The following is a 7,956-nucleotide window of genomic DNA, read 5'->3' as shown; positions in this document are numbered from 1 at the left end:
CTTTTTATTGTTTTTGAGTTGGATACTGCAGTTGCACAAGTGTGTGATTGTGTCTGTCTGCCTGCCTGTATGTCTGTCGGAATGACTGTGTCACTATCATCATCATCATCATCATCATCATCATCATCATCATCATCATCATCATCATCATCATCATCATCATCGTCGTCGTCGTCGTCGTCGTCGTCGTCTTCAAGGGGAGGGAGCTGTTTTCTATTAGTGTGGGGTGGGGATCGTCAAAGAAAGGGAGTCTTCTATTGGGGTGGAGGAGGGGGTCTTTTAAGAGAGGGGGTCTTCTGTTGGGGGAAGGGGGGTTTGGGGATTAATGCTGCGTCGCCCAAAACAAATAACGGTTTTGGGTGTGACGAAAAAAAGAACAGGGCCGGAGTGCTATGTTAATTATGAGCAGTTCTTCCACACCCATTTAATAAATATGACACTACCAGCATGTTCCCGCATATTGAGCCAGAAGTTTTTGTTTTGGCAAATCGACGTTGCAGTTCGGGGCAAATGATCAAAATTACTTTGCGAATTTGTGTTCAAACGTGTTTTTCCCATAATATAACGTTGCACAGGTCGAAAATATGGCCAAGAACAAATCTATGGTACTTCAAAGAAAGAAGAATAACACAATTCTTGTCCAATACGACTTGCAATTTACCGTGTGCGCTGTAAAATCTCCCTACCTTCGAAGCAGACGAAACGCAGACATGTATCTTCATTTACTTCCAAGGGAGAAATCGTTGGTCATACAGTCTTGCAGGACCCAAACATTCTTCTGCACGCTTTCTTTTCTTTTCATATTCAGTTGCTTCGCAAAAATGAAGTGTCATTGGTTTTCTCAACTTGTCAAGTCAGTCAAAACGACCGCAGAACATAGAACTGGGAAATGACACTGATTGAAATACACCAGTTAACAGTTCCGCGGCCATTTTAGATCTCGCACATGCGCACTTCTTTTATCGCGAGCAGATTCGACCTATTTCCTTTTCCGGGTGGTGCGCATATCGTTTTTCGGCATGTTTATGTCATTTTCCTTTTCCGGTTGATTTCACCGCATGCGCAGATCGTGTTATTCGCCCACGTTTCTACGCAAGGGACAGTACTCCGGCGCACTACTCCACCCTTTGAAAGGGGGAAACATTTTCTTCAGTACAAGTAGTCTTTATGAATAAACAATTAACAAAAAGGCGGTTGTAAATTCATTCAATGCAGATAAAATAAGAAATATGTTTGACGAACTTGTTCTGTTCTTATTCGCATGACAAAATATGTGAAGATCGAGAGATGTTATTAAAAAACCGTGTTCCAGGCAACTCGCAAACAGATAACCGCTGTGTATTTCACCACAACCCAACGCAAAGGAAACATGACACAGTACTATTTGGCATACCTTTTTGCATTCATTGAACTTTCCCCAATAAATTCGGCTCACATCAGTCGTACTAAAAGTTTGTCAAAACACGACACACAGGCGATAACAAATGCCCACCTGAATGGTGGTTCGCAACCACACACTAACGACCGTCGAGGCACGTAATGAATTTTGCAATCTTCCGACCACCATTTTTTAAGTCGGTTACTCCCATTACTGCAACCAATAACACAGCATGTTGACGCCATCGCTAATTTGAGGTTGTTGTTATAACGAAGAAGAAAACACAATTGCTTCCATCACGTTCAGCAGACGATGCAGACAGGTTTCACAGTGTTCAGAGTCGGGTATGTCCCTGACTTTGATATTAAATAAAATGTTTTGTTTTGTTTAGTCGTGAGTTTTCACTGGTACGTCTATGTCGAATGTCTTCGGAATTTACATATGAAAAATAAACTTTGATCGAATTCAAGTCAAGTTTGTATTCCCCACCTGCGAAAGAGGTAGGTCGGTCGTGAGAAATGAGACGGACACGATTTCCCTTTTTAGCCACATTGCAATAGACAAAGGCACCAGTAAAAAAAAAAAACACAAAGAAATCCAGTTAAAAGTACATTAGAAACCAAAGAACAGAGGTAGATGAACACACTTAGTTAAAAAAAAAACAATGAATGTGTTTATATTTGTGACCCTCCACCAGGGAATGAGTCGCATGTCATCTTTGCATGATTTTCATATTTGTACATTTTCCTAATGAGTGTTTTATGCTCTATCCAGTGGTAAAACCCGTTTTAGAAAAGAGCGAACACTTTTTGAGTTATAAGCCTGTGACTGAGGTGACCCTCACACTTTTACCACAGTCCCCCCCGGACTTCTATTAAGCCTAGCGCAGAACCGCGCGAGGTGACATGCGACTCATTTCGTGGTGGAGGGTCACATTTAGTCGATACAATCGCATGTGAAGTAAACGGTCTTTTTTCTAAATGTGTCCGTCTCAAAAACATAAATTACAAATCTGTTCAGTTTGAATGGCTGTCAAAAGGTTTGGACGTAAAATGCTTTTAATAAGTTGAAATTTCCATCAAATCACGACATGAAATGGTTTTGAAAGGCTAACTGCGGCTTATTCTACTTGCGCTTGGTCATTTTGTCACTCGGGCAAGGTGTCCGTCTCATTTTTTCTCACGACCGCCCTGCAGGCTAATCGTCTGCTATAACCGCCATACACAGCACATTGTCATGATGCGACCAATTTTACACTTCCTATCCGTTTTCAGGCAGATGATCAACTGGCTGACTAAAGAATTGTTCGGCATGTGTTTATTTCAGAACACGTTATTTACTGTCTGTCTCTGAAAACCTTGAATTCTCACGACCGCCCGGCACTATTGACGGTCATTTCTTACCAAATGTTAAGCAGATTCATGTGTAAAATAACAACATTCAATGACTGTTTTTGATCAATGCCATTGTTTTGTTCAATCCTTGAATGCACTGCATTGTGAATGTTGTGGTCAAGTGAGAGTTTTATAGACATCGCCGTACGTTTTTCAACACTTTGATGACGTCGGACAGCAGATTAAAAACGTTCCAACTTGGAAAGACAGCCAGTCACGATCATATAATCGTAGGGAATCAATAGTTGCTTTGTTTGTTTACTTTCAAGTGTTTTTAAAAGTTTGATTTTTGTCATGGTTATTGTTGCATATGTGCGTGCGCGCGCGCGTGTCAGTGTGGATGAATATAGGGTAAGTGTATCCAATTCCGACCGACTTCGGGGGTACCTAAATCCGACCGATTTTCCAAGTCACTTTAATGATGAGGTTCATACGTCATCCCCACAGAAAGAATGTCATTCATACAAGGGCCATTCATGAACGAACCGGTTGATGACGCGAAGTCACGAACCAATCGTTTCGTCACGAGAGTTAATTGTGTCATCTGCACCGCAGGTTGTCTGATACTTGGCGTCATTTTGTTTTTGAGTCACTTGAGAAAATGTGACTCTATGTAATCGGTCAGTGTTAGTCTGTCCGGCCGGCCGTCCGGCCGGCCATCCGGCCGGCCGTCCGTCCGGCCGGCCGTCCGTCCGTAGACACCACCTTAACGTTGGACTTTTCTCGGAAACTATCAAAGCGATCGGGCTCATATTTTGTTTAGTCGTGACCTCCAATGACCTCTACACTTTAACGATGGTTTCGTTGACCTTTGACCTTTTTCAAGGTCACAGGTCAGCGTCAAAGGAAAAATTAGACATTTTATATCTTTGACAAAGTTCATCGGATGTGATTGAAACTTTGTAGGATTATTCTTTACATCAAAGTATTTACATCTGTAGCCTTTTACGAACGTTATCAGAAAAACAAGGGAGATAACTAGCCTTTTCTGTTCGGCAACACACAACTTAACGTTGGGCTTTTCTCGGAAACTATAAAAGTGACCGGGCTCAAATTTTATGTGAACGTGACTCCCAGTGACCTCTACACTTTGACGTCTGCTTTGGTGACCTTTGACCTTTTTCAAGGTCACAGGTATGTCTTGAAGGAAAAAGATTGAAATATCATATCTCTGAAACTATTCATCGGATTTGATTCAAACTTTATAGGATTATTCTTTACATCAAATTATTTACATCTGTATTGTGTTGTGAATAGCAATTTCTTCCTGTCCATCTGATGCCTCATATAATATTCAGAACTGCGAAAGTGACTCGATCGAGCGTTTGCTCTTCTTGTTTAACTTTCCAAATGCCAAACTTTAGGGCAGTGTTTTTGACTCACCTGAGTAATGGTGAGTATTAGGATTCACATGTGTCCGTCCCCATGTCCGTAGACAAAAAACCTTAACGTTGGGGTTATCTCTGATGTTTTTCAAGCTAGACCTCTAAAACTGTGCACACTTTTAGGGTGTGATGATCTCATCTTGCTTTAAGTAGGGCCAACACTCTCGCTGGTCTGCATCTCCTCAACTTGGATTAAAAAAAAAAGATCAAAGCTGATGTTCAAGTGGAAATGGCAAGACTCAAGAGTCAGAGAACAGCCCTTGGTTGTTGTTAACCACCTTTTCACCATTGGCCAGGGTTACCTCTTCCTCTCTGATTCTTGTGCCAATTAAGGTTCAGTCTGCAGTGGATATACTGGGACAGCGTCCAGGTACTATATCACAGTTCAGCCTGTAGTGGATATACTGACACAGCGTCCAGGTACTATGCCACAGTTCAGCCTGTAGTGGATTTACTGGGACAGCGTCCAGGTACTATATCACAGTTAAGTCTGCAGTGGATTTACTGGGACAGCGTCCAGGTACTATGCCACAGTTCAGTCTGTAGTGGATATACTGGGACTGCGTCCAGGTACTATGCCACAGTTCAGTCTGCAGTGGATATACTGTGACTGCATCCAGGTACTATGCCACAGTTCAGTCTGTAGTAGATATGCTGACACAGCGTCCGATTACTATGCCACAGTTCAGCCTGTAGTGGATATACTGGGACAGCGTCCAGGTACTATATCACAGTTCAGCCTGTTGTGGATATACTGGGACAGCGTCCAGGTACTATGCCACAGTTCAGTCTGTAGTGGATATACTGGGACAGCGTCCAGGTACTATGCCACAGTTCAGTCTGTAGTGGATATACTGGGACTGCGTCCAGGTACTATGCCACAGTTCCGTCTGTAGTGGATATACTGGGACTGCGTCCAGGTACTAAGCCACAGTTCAGTCTGTAGTGGATATACTGGGACAGCGTCCAGGTACTATGCCACAGTTCAGTCTGTAGTGGATATACTAGGACTGCGTCAAGGTACTCTGCCACAGTCTTTGATGACGTCTTTTCCGTTTTTGTGATAGTTGGGGCGGAACTGTCAAGTAATCTTTGACTAAGTCGGGACTTTGATATTGCATTAGAGCTAGGTAGCTTGAAAATAAGCGAATAAGTTCGCTCATTAAAATTGTCATCAATAACAAATATTTCATGACAGATTCAAACATTACTGCATTGTACTTCTTATCTTTTCCTGATTTAAAATACATATACATATGTAATGTTTACTTTAAAAACGCGTTCAGAATTAAAGAAAACAGGTTGAGTATGCTTCGCGGAGACGAGTGTGACCCGTGACGGTTTTCGGGTATGGTTAACCGAGATTATCTGAATTTAGTCTCGCCGATGACTGTTTTTTTGAGTGTATCCTTCAATTTGATGCCTATAGATTGACTACAGGTTTATATATCGCTTCACGCGACTTGTTTTACATTTCGTCAAGTTATGAAAGTTCAGACTTGTATTATTAAATTTGTTACATAACATTCTAAAAATTGCAAATAATAATAACACTTGATTACAGATTCAAAAGTTATTGCATTGTATCCTTTGGATTTCCTGGATTCCAATGTATAAACAGATATGTCATGCTTAGTGTGAAAATCTGCTCAAAAGAGAAATATCGCCTTTTTTGTTCATATGCACCGCGGAGGCAACCCGTCTCGGTCTTCTGGTTTCGGCTAGCCAAATCTCACTAGCATTGTTAATGACTCGTCCCTGATTCCAATGTTAATCTTTTAGTTTCAAACCAACTTAATGTTTTATTATCGCTTCACATGACTTGTTCTGTATTTTGTTCGCTGTCATGTCACCATTTAGAGGGTAGGGTTACATTTTCAGGGTTACATATTTCTAAGAATATGCAACTTTTTTTTCAAGATCGTTTTTTTTGTATTGGTGAATGATTCTACTTTAAAAAAAAAAGAAGAGAAATGGAGTGCAATTAACATTGTTAAATTTTGAAGGTATGCTAATGACGTGCATCACAGCGAAATGGCAGTTCAGAAGAACGGAATTCCCATAATTAGTCCTTATTTGCTGCTTTTTTCACTGAGCTCGGAAATGATATTTTGCTTGCATTGTTATAGCTTAATTTATTAAAGCCTCTGGACAATATTCTTTGAATAAATGGTTATCCAATTCTGTTTAAGTCTATCCCTTTGTTTGATCGAGTACTGTAACAAGATATCACATTATGTCGACAAGAATGCGTAGACCTGCATACAAGTTTTTGTCTTGATTCCATCCAGGAGGATGTAAGGCTTTAATAAAAACATTATTTCAAAGGTCTCTGTCAAGATTGATTTTGTTGAAAAAAAAGGAAATCTGTGATTGAAGATTGTGAAACCTGCCTGCAGCGGTTGCTCGTCGAAATTTCTCGTCCAACCAGAATCGCTTTGGGTATCACGTGAGTTTTCCTTCTTTGTACCATGTAAGTGCCGAAACTGTTAACTGGTGTATAGAAAAGATCTCCGATGACGAAAGTATAAATGACGTCATCTGGTCACACCTATCTCGAGAACTAAGCGTCGCTCAGAACCAGCGCCCTTCCATTAATGTTCTACTTCAATGGGACATGACGAAGGGGAGCTGGATAAAGCATTTGCTTTTCTTGTTTTTACATTTAGTCAAGTTTTGACTAAATGTTTTAACATAGAGGGGGGAATCGAGACGAGGGTCGTGGTGTATGTGTGTGTGTCTGTCTGTGTGTGTGTGTAGAGCGATTCAGACTAAACTACTGGACCGATCTTTATGAAATTTGACGTGAGAGTTCCTGGGTATGATATCCTCAGATTTTTTTGACTCACATGCGAAGCAAAAGTGAGTCTATGTACTCACCCGAGTCGTCCGTCCGTCCCGGCCGGCCGGAAAACTTTAACGTTGAATATTTCTTGGACACTATTCAGTCTATCAGTACCAAATTTGGCAAGATGGTGTATGATGACAAGGCCCCAAAAAACATACATAGCATCTTGACCTTGCTTTAAAGTCAAGGTCGCCCATTTTCTCTGAAGTTTTTGAGATTGAATACCTCACCTATATATGATATATAGGGCAAAGTAAGCCCCATCTTTTGATACCAGTTTGGTTTACCTTGCTTCAAGGTCAAGGTCACAGGAGCTCTTCAAAGTTGGATTGTATACATATTTTGAAGTGACCTTGACCCTGAACTATGGAAGATAACTGTTTCAAACTTAAAAATTATGTGGGGCACATGTTATGCTTTCATCATGAGACACATTTGGTCACATATGATCATGGTCAAGGTCACTTTGACCCTTATGAAATGTGACCAAAATAAGGTAGTGAACCACTAAAAGTGACCATATCTCATGGTAGAAAGAGCCAATAAGCATCATTGTACTTCCTATGTCTTGAATTAACAGCTTTGTGTTGCATGACCTTGGATGACCTTGACCTTGGGTCAAGGTCACATGTATTTTGGTAGGAAAAATGTGTAAAGCAGAAGGTCAAGCATGTGAGTCGTATGGGCTTTGCCCTTCTTGTTTATAAATGTCTTTGATGACGTCATATCCGGCTTTTCGTGAAAGTTGAGGCGGCACTGTCACGCTCTCATTTTTCAACCAAATTGGTTGAAGTTTTGGTCAAGTAATCTCCGACGAAGCCCGGACTTCGGTATTGCATTTCAGCTTGGTGGCTTAAAAATTAATTGATGACTTTGGTCATTAAAAATCTGAAAATTGTAAAAAATTGAAAACACGCTCAGAAAGTTAAAACGAAGAGAGGTACAGAAAAG

Source organism: Littorina saxatilis, linkage group LG2 (assembly GCF_037325665.1).
Source record: "Littorina saxatilis isolate snail1 linkage group LG2, US_GU_Lsax_2.0, whole genome shotgun sequence".
In the NCBI taxonomy this organism is placed as follows: domain Eukaryota; kingdom Metazoa; phylum Mollusca; class Gastropoda; order Littorinimorpha; family Littorinidae; genus Littorina; species Littorina saxatilis.
The sequence above is the reverse complement of the archived record's forward strand: the minus strand, read 5'-3'. Positions refer to the sequence as shown.